The sequence below is a fragment of the Pygocentrus nattereri genome, chromosome 21, assembly GCF_015220715.1.
Source record: "Pygocentrus nattereri isolate fPygNat1 chromosome 21, fPygNat1.pri, whole genome shotgun sequence".
NCBI lineage: Eukaryota > Metazoa > Chordata > Actinopteri > Characiformes > Serrasalmidae > Pygocentrus > Pygocentrus nattereri.
The window spans coordinates 13665175-13680962 of record NC_051231.1 but is presented as its reverse complement, the minus strand read 5'-3'; the positions used below and the strand labels follow the sequence as shown (position 1 = coordinate 13680962).

The following is a 15788-nucleotide window of genomic DNA, read 5'->3' as shown; positions in this document are numbered from 1 at the left end:
TTCAGTGGTGAGAGGTCTGGACTGCAGGCAGCACTCTAACACAGAGCCATGCTGTTGTAATACATGCAGAATGTGGTTTGGCATTGTCTTGCTAAAAAAAAAGCAAGGCCTTCCCTGAAAAAGACGTCATCTGGATGGCAGCATATGTTGCCAAAACATGTATATATCATTCAGCATTAATGGTGCCTTCACAGATGTGCATGTCACCCATGCCATGTGCATTAATGTCCCCTATAACATCATGAATACTTGCTCTGATAACAAGCTGAGTGGTCTTTAGCCCAGAGGACACAGTGCCCATGATTTCCAAAACGAATTTAAAATGTTGATTTGTTGGACCACAGGACACTTTTCCACTTCACCACAGTCAATTTTAGAGTTGAGGTGCTAAACTGATCTGCCTCCAGTCCAGACTTTCACTCACTGAAAACATTTGGTGCATTATGAAATAAAAAATATGACAAAGGAGACCCTGAACTGTTGAGTAGCTTAAATCCTGTATCAAAACAAGACTGAGAAAACAATTACCTTTCAAAACTACAGCAGTGTCTCCCCAGTTCCCAAACACAGAGTGTTGTGAACAGAAGAAGTGATGAAACACTTTTTTGTCCCATCTTTTTTGGAACGTGTTGCTGGCATCAAATTCAAAATGGGCATACATTTCTCAAAAAACAATAACATTTCCCAGTTTCAACATTTGATGTTTTGTCTTTGTATTATTTTCCTTTATTATTATATTTTTTTAATTATTATTATTATTTTTTTTTTTTTAAATATTATTGCATCCTCTTTTTATTTACATGGTGCACAGCGTCCCAACTTTTTTGGGAATGGGGTCGTATATATAGAACACTATAGCATGTTCTCCATTAATCTGAAGAACCCTTTCACGATGGAAAGAACTATTCAAGCACAAAATGGTTCTGTATAGAACTCAGGTCTAAATAGAACCGTTGCCTTTACTAAAGATCCACTGAAGAACCATCTTCTGTAAGTATGTAATGAATTGTGCTCCATGGCTCAGAGTTGAAATAGTGGTGCGAGAACAGCGCCCTCTGCTGGACAGAGGACAGAGTTGACAGAGCTGGCTGTGAGTTCGGCAACGTCGCCCATGGCCGCTAGATGGAGCCAGAGTCTCAGCCTGTGGGGAACTATGAGGTCGCTTTTGTTGCGTTGTCCCAAAACCTCTAGCATACAAGTGGTTTGCAGACAACAGCTGGAGTTTATAGACAGCGGTGTGCAGTTATGTGCCTTTTTCGAAAGGCTGCGTTTATCTGACTGACTCTGAATTGCCTGCTGGATGTCTGCAGTTTGCCACGTTCATCCCAGAGGATCAGCAACTTACTTGCCCCTCCTGTCCACCCCGTCCATGCACCTGTAAGTAAGACTAAAAAGATTGAAAAGTAAGACCAGACTGTTCAGTCCATTTTTGTAGATTTACACCGAGTTGCTTCTTGTTCTGATGGTCGTGCTCGGTTCAATCGAGTGTTCCAGATCTTGTTTGTTGACTCATGTTGACTTTTGTGGTATGCAAAGACAAAGCTTCGTCTTATTGGAATTCTCCGTTCCACCTTAAATACTGTAGCAGCTACGTCCTGCACGCACCGCTCAAATGATAGTTCAACATTGCATAGTTCAGTTGTTGAGATGTGGAGTCATTCAGAGTGGTTTGGTGTGAGATGGTTCAGATTTCTTTACACTAGTAGTGATAGGAATCAGGGGTCACCATGACAACACAAGTGGAACCATTTTATTTACTGTCCACAACCACCAGTGAACCTAAATTACACGTGTCTTTTGAGTTTTGTGTGGAATGTTGATGATGGCAAAATAGTGATAAATCTGAAAAATAAACAATAATGAACATTTCTTTGGGGACTATTTTGACTCACAACACCTGTCTGGTATCCTTCCAGCATTCCAGTATGAATTGATTATGATAAATTTATTAAAACAGGTTTAGACCAAAAACCTCAGAGAAGTGCTGAACTACGTCTCGGGCATCAGGCAGTGAATCCATGACCATTTCATTAATAACCTTCTGTGAGGGAGCTTTTAGAGGTGGACGTCTGGTTCCTATCACCACCACTGTGAATAATTCTGACTCTGCAAGTTTCTCTAGAACAGAGCATTTCACCCCAAACCGCTCTGAATGATTCTGGTTACATCTTAACCATTTAATTGTGCAGACGTTTAGAAAAATTGGTGCAGTTTTCCTTTAAGGTGAACAAAAGAATCTAATAGGAAGCCTCATCTTTCTCTGTATTTACACTGAATGCATGGAAGCACAGGTAAAAGGAATCATTGTGTGGGTTGAAGACAACTCATCTCCGACAGATGATACACTATAAGTCCAAAAGTCTCCAAACATTAAGCAGCATTGGGCTGTGGAGTAGTGGAACTCTGCTCGCTGGAGTGATGGACCTCCATCCAGTACATTTGGGAGGAGTAGGAGTGACACAGAACTGACCATCCAACATCAGTACCTGACCTCAATAATGCTCAATCAAATCCTCACAGCAATGGTCCAACATCTAGTGTAAAGCCTTCCCAGAAGAGTAATAATAATCTTTATCTATAGAGGACTTTTCACACAGGTGGCGGCTCAAAGTGCTTTACAGACAGGAGATAATGTTTCACAGTGAAATAAGGTGGAATTAAGTTCCACAATTTAGAAGCACAATCATAAAAAGATGTTTTTAAGGGTTCTTTACCAAGGAAAATATTCTATACAGAACCCTGAACACTCTAAGAACCCTCTGCATGCTTAAAGGGTCCTTTGCATTGGGAAATGTTCTTCAGATTAATGGAGAGTGTTGTAAATAGAACATTTTGGAGAGGGTTGTACGTAGCACCAAAAAGGGTTCTTTTATTGATATGATGTCAAGCCCGTAACAACAGAGGAATCCTTTCTGGTGCTACGTAGAACCCTTTCGAAAAGGATAGAGAGCCATGTAAAACACGCTCTCTATCAACTCTTTCACCATGCAAGCAACCCTGTAAACATGCAGAGGGTATTTTGAGTGTCCAAGATTCTATCTAGAACCATTTCTTTGCTAAAGAACTGCTGAAGAACTTTTTTTAAGTGTGCAGTTTAACAGAAAGAGTCTCTCTACATTTTCTGTATTTTATGGAAGGTGTTTTCAGAAGGTCAGTATCTGCAGATCTAAGATTATAGACAGACATAAAGGAGCTTTAAGGTCATTTAAAGCTTTGAAAACCAGCAGCAGAGCTTTAAAATCTCTCCTTAAAGACCCAGGCAGTCAGTCCAGTGTGTAAACAGGGGTGATATGAGCTCTCTGTGCTAGTGTTGTGAGGATCTGTGCTTCTGCATTCTGTACGAGTTGTAGAGGATGGGCTGTTTTTTTCCAGGGAGAAGATCATTACAGTGATCAACTCTGCTGAACAAATGCATCAACAAGTTTCACGGCATTGCTGTAAGATAGAAAAGGCCAAACCTCAGTGATCTTTCTGTATTGTTAAATTAGAGGCTGTTACTGCTGCAAATGGGTGTTCGTGCCCTTCATTTCAGAAAACAGCTTTGTCTACAAACTTTTGAAAGCACAGTGTAGCAGCACTTCCATAGAAATACTCACGAACACTACACACTATGCATGAGTGTCTATTGTAAACCAGCCTGACGGTGATTTGAATAGATGATTTGAATACGGATCCTGCCTCATTTGAAAGATTATGCCAGGAAATAAAAACAGACTAGCTGGCAGTGTCCAAGATAAGCATAACTAAGACATTGAGAGGGCTCTCTAGGCAGACAGTGTGTTAAGAATGTTCTCAGGGAGTAAATGCTTTTTATTTAAAGGGAAATTACACCCTTACTCCACTTTTTAAAAAATGTCTGCATAATTCAGTGGTTGAGTTGTAAATAGTCATTCGGAATGATTTGGTGTGAAATGGTTCTTTGTAGAGACTCAGATTTCTTTACAGTGTACCCCTCCACCAGGAATAGATGTAAAAATATAACAATTTCATGTATTAACTTTCTGTGAGGAAGCTGTTGAGGTGGACGTCTAGTTCCTATCAGCACCACTGTGGTGACTCAGTAAGTTTCTCTAGAACAGAGCATTTCACACCAAACCGCTCTGAATGACTCTCTTTGCATCTTACTCATTTATTTGTGCAGTAATTTTAAAGAAAACGTGGAATTTCCTTTTAAGATTACAGCCATAATAATTTAGTGTAAAAAGTGAATTTAACCTTCACTGATATGCAAAAGAGTAGATCATTAGTAGCATGCCATAGCAGTGCTCCTGTAGCTTTTTCCTAGTGAGAGCACTGTGGATTAAGCTTGTCATGCATTTTACTCGATTTCTAACCGTCTAGTCCTGTGTTTTCAGGGCTCTAATTTGGCATCATATGCAGTTCTGTGTATAATTCAGAGAGGATGAAGCAGTTTTTTTAAAGGGCCCACATCCTTAAATTTTCTTACATTGTATTTTTTCCCTGAGGTCCACTTCACGTGGTTTATGTACCAACATACATTATATAGACAAATGGATTGGGACACACCTCTTAATTGTTGAGTTCAGGTATTTCAGCCACACCCATTGCTAGCAGGTGGATAAAATTAAGTACATAGCTTTGCACAAAGACAAACACTGGCAGTAGAATGGGTCATACTGATGAGCTTAGTGACTTTAAACATGGTGATGTTGCAGAATGAAACCTCTGCCACAAGTCAGTTTGTGAAATTTCTGTCCTGCTAGATCTGCCCCAGACAACTGTAAGTGTTATTATTGTGAAATGGAAGCAACAAAGGCTCAGCCACAAAGCAGTAGACCACACAAACTCACAAAGTGGGGCCAACGAGTGCTGAAGTGCACAGTGCCTGTCCTCTGCTGAATCATTCACTAAAGAGTTCCAAATTGCCTCTGGAAGCAGCATCAGCAAAAGAACTGCCCATTAGGAGCTTCACCAAATGGGTTTCCAAAGCCAAGCAGCTGCACACACGCCTAAGATCAAAATGCACAAGGCCAAATTTGGGGGAGTAGTGTGAAGCACGGTGCCACTGGAGCAGTGGAAACGTATTCTGTGCAGTGACAAATCACACTTTTCTATTATTTCAAAAACTGAAAATGACAAAAATGGAGATACGAGTTTTTGTTCCGACAGCAGCCACATACATTGTTGTTTATTCTTTTTTACATGATCATTTTTCAACCTATCTTATCTCTCTCTTACCTATCTCGCTGTTTTTGTTGCTGTGCCTTTATGAAAATAGCCAATACATTCTCTGTTCCGATTGGCTGCTCTGTATTATACCTAATTCCAAAAGCAGTCCGTACTGAAACACCCCTTGTAACTTGTAACTGTCCATTCTCTGGGATTCAGTAACCAGAATTAGTTGTATTTCAATCTCAAGGCAGAAGACTTATTAAGGAATTACTGTAAATGAACAATTACAGCATTTTATCGTTCAATACCTTTGGGATGTTCCCCAAAATCTATAGCAGTAAATGATCTTAATCAGTAAATGATCATTTAAATGATCTTAATCATTTAATCAAATGTGCCTCCTGGTGTCGAGCATATAAGTTCTTTCTGAATAAAATAAGAGCTATTATTAATATGAGAAGTGATTCCGAACTTTTGAATGGTGGTTTATTTAGAAAACGCCTTTGCATGTGGCAGCAGGAGAGCAGGGAGCAGTATTTTATCTCCAGGAATAATACATGAGGATGGAGTCAAACGCATACGTACAGAGTACACCTGGCAGGTGAAATGCAATACACGAGGTGCAGGGTGTCGCATAATCAAGTTCTACCACTCGCAGGCTGCATGTCATTACACATTTCATCTGCTATGCCCTTCATTATGTCTAAACGGGGGACGTTGCATGTCATGAAGCTTCATATGCAACAGTCTGAACACCTGTGGTGAAAGTACACACAATATATAATCAGTATTTAATGTGGAAACTAGGCCATTTCCACAACTCAGTGTGGTAATTTTCTCCTGGCTCTAAATGTAGGTATTGTGATATAAACAGAGTCTGTTCTACAGTTTCTCATTAGGCTGAATGAATAACTGACTTTAATTGTAGGTATTGTGATATAAACAGAGTCTGTTCTACAGTTTCTCATTAGGCTGAATGAATAACTGACTTTAATTGTAGGTATTGTGATATAAACAGAGTCTGTTCTACAGTTTCTCATTAGGCTGAATGAATAACTGACTTTAATTGTAGGTATTGTGATATAAACTGAGTCAGTTCTACAGTTTCTCATTAGGCTGAATGAATAACTGACTTTAATTGTAGGTATTGTGATATAAACTGAGTCACTTCTGTAGCTGCTCTAAATGTAGGTATTGTGATATAAACAGAGTCTGTTCTACAGTTTCCCATTAGGCTGAATGAATAACTGACTTTAATTGTAGGTATTGTGATATAAACTGAGTCTGTTCTACAGTTTCTCATTAGGCTGAATGAATAACTGACTTTAATTGTAGGTATTGTGATATAAACTGAGTCTGTTCTACAGTTTCTCATTAGGCTGAATGAATAACTGACTCTAAATGTAGGTATTGTGATATAAACTGAGTCTGTTCTGCAGTTTCTCATTAGGCTGAATGAATAACTGACTTTAATTGTAGGTATTGTGATATAAACTGAGTCAGTTCTGTAGCTGCTCTAAATGTAGGTATTGTGATATAAACAGAGTCTGTTCTACAGTTTCCCATTAGGCTGAATGAATAACTGACTTTAATTGGAGGTATTGTGATATAAACTGAGTCAGTTCTAGAGTTTCTCATTAGGCTGAATGAATAACTGACTTTAATTGGAGGTATTGTGATATAAACTGAGTCAGTTCTAGAGTTTTTCATTAGGCTGAATGAATAACTGACTTTAATTGTAGGTATAGTGATATAAACATAGTCTGTTCTACAGTTTCTCATTAGGCTGCCACAGACAAGCTCCCTTTAGGGAGCAAAAGTAAAGAAGGGGACGCTTTTCGGGTGGAATGAGACGCGCTCACTCAGCTCCGCCCTTTACAAACTCTACACCCTCACGGAGAGCAGGCAGTGTCAGGTGTCGCAAAGGTCTTTCTCTGGAAGCAGGTGACGCGTCCAGAGTGTGGAGAGTTAAAGACTGGACTGATCCTTGGGAAATGAACAAAATCTGAAATTCTCAAGAGCACAGTAGTGGAGCAGCACAACAACATAGGTGGGTCTCACTTTATTTCATTTCATTGTGTGATGAGCACATCCAGTTAAAGAGATCCAAGAGGTTCTCTGCATTTTGAATGAAAGCAGAAACCCCTCCCGTCTGCTATTGTTGGTTTTCTTCTTAGGATTTTCTCTCAGCGTTATTTCTTAGAGTTCAGAATGTCCTTGGCTTGAAGCGCTGCATTAGTCAGATCTTATGAGACAGCGGAGTTGAATGGGGAGTTTGGCTGCTTCAGGCACTTAATGCTGTGGCCTCAGCTGAAGAGCCAGTTTGACTACCAGCTCCTCTGCAAAAGAAAGAAAGAGCGAGAGAGAGAGGCCTTTGTACTTTTTCAGGAGGAGGAGGAGGAGGAGAAGGTCACACTTGGCACATTTGAAGAGATATTGTTGTTAAAACTCAAAACAGACAGAAAGCAGATAAAAAATTTTTTTTTTCCTCTTCAGAGTTTATATATGGTACTAGACATTCTGTCACTTTCTGTTTTCTTTAGTAGTTTCAGTTTTCCTGCAGGCACAAAAGAAGGTACTTTCCAGGTAAATGTATAATCCCACAAGGTAGAAGCAACATAAATGCCCCTCAAATGTACAACATGGGATTGAAGGTATAGTTTTGTACCATAAAAAGTCATGAATATGTACAAATGTGCACATTTTTTCTACAAAGTCAGTAGAAAGATAAAATAAAGAGGCCAGATTCAAGACATGGTGTATGGAGCCGGTGTGACCTGAAGGGGAATTCCACCAATTTTTCAACATTTCTGAGGATAATGTAGAGAAACCTAGAGACATGGAGGAAAATTTCTGAGTGGACAGTTTTCAGTCATCAGTGGCAGAATTTAAACTTGTCCCACTTATTGGAAAATAAACCAGTTTTAGCTAAAATATTCTAAAAGGTATGAATGTTATAAATAAGAAAAATAGATGGAAAGGTGTTAAACAGAGCCTGTACGTTAAGCTGCTCGAGCTGTATTAATTGTGTTAGAAAAATAATAAGCATAAAAATACAGTGCTCGCATTTCAAGCACTTAAATAAACCTATTAATGTTTACTGTACAGGGTATAACTGAGCAAACAGATTTAAAATTCAGAATCTGTATTTATCACTACACCTGCTTAGTGGTTAGGAATTTCTCAATATGATCATTAGAGCAAAAACACAACACATCAAAGAGACCAGACAGATACAACATAAAATCCACAAGAACTGTCAGTAATTTCACATTAAATTAAAAAGAAAATGCATTTATAACAATTAAGATGGTATATTAACCACAAAAGTATAAGTGCTATAAAGTAGTGTTAAAATTATTGCTGTAAGAGCGCACAGCTATTAAGCATCTGCAGTAAATCCAGCAATCAGTAATATTTATACACGGAGAAGGTTTTTATGATTGATCTGAATCTTTTTCCTGAAGGGAGGGGTGTTAGAAGGGGGCTAGCGAGGTGCTCAAAGCCCAGAAATCCCATCAGACCTTCAGAGTTTCATAGATATTCCTAAGCACATTCTTGAAAATGATTTATCTTGGCAATAAATGTGTCTGTGCCTGTAAAAACCCCACATCTTACCAGAATAGATGTGAATAAACATGGATACAGTAAAAAATGTACTATATTTCAGTTTAGTATTTCAGTAGTTGGATCTTTTATAAGCTTGTCTGAAGAGCACAGCCTCCATTCATCATAGATTTGGTGAGTTCCATCAGCAGCACACTGATTTAACAAAATAAAATACTGTAGATTTTGTAGATGGTATCTCTGGGCTTCCTTGGGGAAGGTAGGAAATGGCTAAACGAACATGCTGATATACATAAAATCACTTCTTATTGTGTTAATGCCAAAAATATATGCAAAAAATGTAGCATCACAAAGGTATTTTCATACCTGATCACAATATTTAGCTTTTTTGGGACATTTAGATAAATTGGAACAAAAAAAAAGTGATTTTTATTCAGTTTCTACACTAAAACTGGTTAAACAGGCCTAAATGTGCACTGTATTGAAATGCAGTTGGTCAGTGCTCTTTACCAACTGACTACTTGCCCAATATGCTCAGAAAAGAGTACTGCATACTGCATACAATGTCATTTATCATAATAAATATTATCATATTGTCCACCCCTCGTTAATATTTGTTTGTATTTATTGTAATATTAGTGTTTTTTCTGAGCATTCAAAGAATTACTGCTCAGATAAATAGCATTTTAAGCATAATTCTGTCAATTGCCTAGAACTTTTGTACAGTACTTTATTCACACTATATGACCAAAAGTATGTGGGCAGCTGACGATCACACCTATTTGAGCTTGTTGGACATCCCATTCCAGAAACATGGCCATTAATATGGAGTTGAACATTTGTGAGGCCAGGCACTGATGTTACACGAGAGGGCCAGGTTCACTCGACGTTCCAGTTCATCCTGAAGGTGCTCAGTGGGGTTGAGGTCAGTGCTCTGTGCCGGCCACTGGAGTTCCTCCACACTAAACTGGTCAAACCATGTCTTTATGGAGCTTGCTTTGTGCACAGAGGCTCAGTCACGCTGGAACAGGAAAGGCTCTTCCCCAAACTGCTGCCACAAAGCTGGAAGCATATAATTGTGTTAAATGTCTTTGTGTGCTGTAGCATTAACACCACCCTTCACTGAAACTAAGAGGCCCAAACCCTGAAAAACAGTCCCAGCCCATTATCTCTCCTCCACCAAACTTTTCCAGTGGCAGCGTGCGTGCTTTACACCACTGCATGTCAATATGTGCTTTAACTGATCATAACTCTACCCAAACTTTACAGTGTTTCAGTGGTGACAATTTTAGATCATTTTGAGCTCAAAAACAGCCAGTACATGACTAGAAAACACAGCTTTGAACAGCTGCACTCATGAAATCATGATATTTTTCATTGAAACACAAAAAATCTGTGTTTTGGTAGTGACAATTCAATGTTCCGCACTGATTTTCCGACTTGGGGACACATTTACTCCAAAACCATGGGATCTCACCATGTGGCCATGAGGAACAGGGATGCAGCCTCACTTCCTGAGCTAGAATGGTAGGGGTGTGGCTACAAGAGGCAGCTTAGAACTCTGTGGTGTACTTCTTCACGGATGAGCTGTTGTTGCTTCTAGATACTTCAGTTTCACAATAATAGCACTTAAAAGTTGACTGGAGCAAATCTAGCAGGGCAGAAATTTCTTGAACTAACTTTAAGCAAAGGTGGAACATGTTTAATGTTCAGTAGAGCAGTGTGCAGCAGTGTTTGTCTATAGAAATTGCATGGGTGTGTGCTTAATTTCATATGCTTGTTAGCAATGGGTGTAGCTGAAACACCTGAACTCGGTAATTGTTTTGGTCCTATTATGTGTAATGTGTATGTACACAGTCTGTGTACTGATGTTGGATGGTCAGTTCTGGATCACTCCAGCTCATGCCAAAGGTATTAGATGGAGCTCCATCACTCTAGAAAACACATCTTCACTGCTCCACTGCCAAATGTTAGGGGGCTTTATACCCTTCTGGCCTACGCTTGGCATTGGACATGGTGATGTTAAGCTCATGTGCAGCTGCTCCAGAGCATCCTGTTCTGCTTTCCGTCCCTACGCTTTGTAGAAGAAGGAAAAAGAAATTCCTTGTAGTCTGGAGAAGGGCCATCTTCTCTTGCGCTTGAATGTTATCAACATTATCATCACCTCGTAACATGACCTGCAAGATCACTTCGATCACTCACTGCTGAGGAAGTTACCCCAGAAATGCAGTTGACTGATATGCCAGCTGAGCTTCACTGGAATTAGCCAAATCAAAACAATCCTACCATACTGTGAGTGTAACAGTGGGGAGCGAGGATGCTGATGCATACGCTGAGATAAGCGACTTTTATTGAGGGCAAACCCAGGGTCGAACAGTTCAGGTTCATATATCCAACACAGATTGATATGCAGACATGATGAACAGAAACACAGAATACAGAAATCCAAAGCACTTCAAACAAACTCAAACAGACAAACAATCAGCACATCAAAACCAGCATACAAACAAATCAAACATACATCCAAACAAAGACCTGAGGGTAATACTTGAGGGTAAATGAGGGACAGTTGGAATCACAGGTGGAGACAACCAGGGGTGGAGTCACAAAACAAGAGGGCAGGACTGAAAACCAAAACAAAGAAGCACATGGACAGGACTGGGAAGTATAAAACCCCCTTAGAGGAAAAGGAAAAAAACTGCTTGTTTTTTAATTAACTTAAAGAAAAATTGCAAGTGGTTTGACATGAAATGTGTGCAGGCTCAGATTTCTTTACAGTGATGGTGATAGGAACCAGGGGTCACCATGACTACAACACACATATAGACATTTCACTTACTGTTCAGTACCACCAGTGAACCTACACAAGTTTTTATAAGAAATGTTGATGATGGGGAAAATAGTGACAAATATGAAAGAAATAAGTTTTCATTGGGGACTATTTTACCTCACCCAGCATGTATCCCTCCACCATAAATGGACTTTAAAGTATAGGTTTCTCCAGCTTCAGCCTCAGGCTTCAGGCAGTGCATTCATGACCATTTCGTGTAATAACTTTTTGTGAGAGAGCTCTTAGAGGTGGATGTCTGGTTCCTATCACCACCACTATGAACAATTCTGACTTGCTAAGTTTCTCTGCAATAGAGCATTTCACGCCAAACCACTTTGAATGACTCTGTTTGCATCTTAATTATGCAGAAATATGTATAAAAAAGTGTGAAATTCCCTTTTAATGTAGTGAGTTTCAATTTCAAATCATTTTGGGCTGTTCATCGCAAAAAATGTAACGTTTCCAGACAAAGAAAAAATGTTGCTATAAGGTGTTTAGATATGCCAACAACAAGTAGTCTGCTTATGAGAAAAATGAACTTATCTGACTATCTTTACTCTACATACTTTAAAAAAGAGGGTTCTTCATGGGTTCTTTAGTACAGAAAATGGTTCTATGTAGAACCATGAACAGTCAATTAAGCCATTGCATGATTAAAGGGTTCTTGGCATCATGACATGGTTCTGCAGACCAAAGCTTGTTTGATAGGATTCTATAAGGCACCAAAAAGGTTCTTCTGTTGTAATGATGTCAAGCTTGTTACAATAGAAACACCTTTTTTGGATGCAAAGAACCCTTTAATCATGCAAAGTGTTGTTTGCGTGTTCATGCTTCTATCTAGAACGGTTTTTCGTTACTAAAGAACCTTTGAAGAACTATCTCTTTTAAGTGTGTATATAGAGCTGCTTGACTTTAGATCAAAATAAACTACCAATAGAACAGGTTTCTGGTGATGTAAGGTTGTTGGCTCATCCGCTGACCTCTAATTCGGAAGTGTTCTATCTGCCGTATATTTATCATGTCTTTGTCATTCACTGTTTGTGTGCCAATCTGTTTTTTTGCTTTGGTTGCTCAAGGCGTTTCTAGGGTGAAACAAAGAACAGGTACAAAGGTCTGTCCTTTACAGCAGCTGACTGAGTTCAGTGAGCTGAGGAGCTGCAGTCGCAGCACCAGTGTTACAGTCTGTTAACTGTGCCTTCTTAACACACGGGACATGTGATTTTAAGGTTTAATAAGGTTCTTGAAACTGGCGAAGGCAATTCGTGGCATCAAAACTGTAGTATCTAGTCTATGTTGAAGATTAGTCTAGCATACTATGATTCTGTAGTAGAACTAATTCAGTTCAATGATATATACTCAGGTTTGATACGATTTTCAATTCTGAGGTCTTGATTTGACTCGATTTTTCATATTTTAAAGCGTTAAAGGGACAGTGTCCTATATTTTTATTTGCATGTTCTGTTTTCCCTTCAGGTCAACTTAATAAATTGAGTGGCTTTGTGTGCCAAAATCGGTCAGATATAATTTTTGCACAAACATTTTTCAACCTCTCTGATTTAAAGAGGCTATTTTTTTGTTGCTGTACCTGTAAGACTGGTATATGTAAATGAGCTCTGTCCTGATTGGCTGCCCTGTATTGGTGTAATGCAAAAAACAGCTGAAACACTGCTTAGACCTACACTGTGAGTGGGTGAATCTAAACTGCTGAAGGCGGAATAGATGGATTTAGCATTGGTTTTCGTGGCATCACAAAAACAATAAATTCCAAGGCTGTTTTTGCAGCTTGGTTTCCATATCTGGGCTGTATGGATTGAGTACAAAACAGTATCAATGTTAACATCGGAGTCCTCTATTGAGAGTAAGTACAGGAAATTCAGTTTTCCATGGGCCCTTTAACGTCTTCACTCCACACAGATTACAAAAAACTAAAGCTGCATGTCAATATGTGCTGCCATCTAATCAGCTACTTACTACTATGCAGTCTATGCAATTAATGTATGGATTATTTTACCAGATTGGCTTAGTCAGAGTTGAAACACATTTCAGACTTTTAACTGATCATAACTCTACCCAAACTTTACAATGTTTCAGTGGTGACAATTTTAGATCATTTTGAGCTCAAAAACAGCCAGTACGTGACTAGAAAACACAGCTTTGAACAGCTGCACACATGAAATCATGATATTTTTCATTGAAACACAAAAAAATCTGTGTTTCGGTAGTGACAATTCACCGTTCCACACTGATTTTCTGACTTGGGGACACATTTACTCCAAAACCATGGGATCTCACCATGTGGCCATGAGGAACAGGGATGCAGCCTCACTTCCTGAGCTAGAATGGTAGGGGTGTGGCTACAAGAGGCAGCTTAGAACTCTGTGGTGTACTTCTTCACGGATGAGCTGTTGTTGCTTCTAGATACTTCAGTTTCACAATAATAGCACTTAAAAGTTGACTGGAGCAAATCTAGCAGGGCAGAAATTTCATGAACTAACTTTAAGCAAAGGCGGAACATGTTTAATGTTCAGTAGAGCAGTGTGCAGCAGTGTTTGTCTAGAGAAATTGCATGGGTGTGTGCTTAATTTTATATGCTTACTAGCAATGGGTGTAGCTGAAACACCTGAACTCGGTAATTGTTTTGGTCCTATTATGTGTAATGTGTTCCGGTAGTGACATGAAAATGTGGGACTGCATTTTTAGAAAAAAAAAGTTTTGTTTTTTTTTTTATTTAAAAATTAAGTTATGATAAATCTAAACATTTTAAACTAAAACAAGTGTAAATTTAAAGCTTAGGGTTTGGGACAGACACCCACCAGTAGAAACTATCCTATAAATGATGTTTGTTTATGTTTAGCTCATGACTGTCTCAGTTTATGTCATTTGTTTATATCAGTTGTCTCCAATGCTGGTGTCCTGGAGGTCCTGGGGATCTGCCGGTTTGCCACAACTGCTTCAGCTAATCAGCCACTTGCCGCAAGTCCCTGATTGTCTGGATCAGGTGTAGTTAAATAATTGGTGAGGCAGCTTAATGGATACAGTTTGGAGCTGAACTTAGGAAGGAAAGTAGCTGTCCAGGAGGAGAGTTGGAGACCACTAGTTTAAATAAATCATGAATCAGTGATTTATTGTAAATGTCTAAGGCCTGAGCAGGCTTTTGTACATTGGTTTAGGTCTGTTTAATGTTTTCTTTATATAAATCACTGTGGTAGAAGCACTTATGACACTCATGATATACTGAGGAAATCATATTGTGAAGTGATTTCTCATAATAAAGATGACATCATCATATTGCTCATTTGTAATGCTGAGGCTTCCTGACCATCTAATGGCGTTCAACACAGGCCAGGGTTCAGTTCCAGTTGAAGAACTAAATGCATGTGTTGAAGTCAATCCATTCCTTTCAAAACAAATCTGCTCTGGATCTGCTTTGTTTGAATTTGTTTCTCTTGGATTACTTCAGTTCAACCAGAAGCCCCTGCAGCCCTTTCAGAATCCTGCAGCCTCCATAACGACAGTGAATCTTTCAGTGAATGCTTTTCATTTTTTCATTAATGACTCACATCCCTTATTATTATTTCCACTGGAAACCTTTCGGCTGTTTACAGTTCGCCAAGATCAACTCTGAGCAAACTGTGTTGTTCTGCTTTGAATATATGCAGAAATATACAGTCGTGTGCAAAAGTTTGAACACTCCTGGTAAAAAGACGTAGTTGATTTTCTACGTGTGAATAAGTTAACACATCCTCTACATAGAGCACACTCCTGCACATTTTAATAAACAGTTACTGCCCGTTTGCTGAATAAAAAAAACATACTGGGGGAAACAATGAAACAAAGTTATGGCACATTTTATATTTTGTTTTTCCCTAATATGTTAAACTGAGCAAATAAATAGAAATTGTGCACTAAAATGTTCCGTTTGGAAATCAACAAAACTGTTGAACAAGAGTTTAAAATTGTTTGATTCGAACTTTAACCATATTAAGCAATCTTGTATAGTTTCCACATTGAAGGGAAATACCACAGATTTTTCAAAATTTCTGCAGTTACATTTTTAAGACGTACCCAAATTCACTCCGAGTGGTTGGGTGTGAAACGGTTGATTGTAGAGAGAGATTTCTTTACAGTGGTGGTGATAGGAACCAGGGTAGGTATTGTGAGACGAACTGAGTCGTGTTCTATCGTTTCTCATTAACTAAAGACACTGAAGAACATTTGTACATCTGCAGTGGGGAATTTTCTGAAGTATAGAGGGAAA

General features: G+C 38.9%; 1 protein-coding gene across 2 annotated transcripts in view; it reads left to right on the top strand.

The window, feature by feature from the left end:
* The first annotated feature begins 1212 nt into the window (after positions 1-1212).
* Positions 1213-15788, top strand: part of lima1b (LIM domain and actin binding 1b) — a 58811-nt gene continuing 44235 nt past the window's right edge. The window contains exon 1 of one of the 2 annotated variants that reach the window (XM_017692755.2): positions 1213-1377. The gene's annotated coding sequence lies outside the window, so the exon portion shown is untranslated. Of the gene's footprint in view, positions 1378-7035; positions 7184-15788 lie in introns of those variants that run through there. The other variant, XM_017692754.2, reaches the window with a different exon arrangement.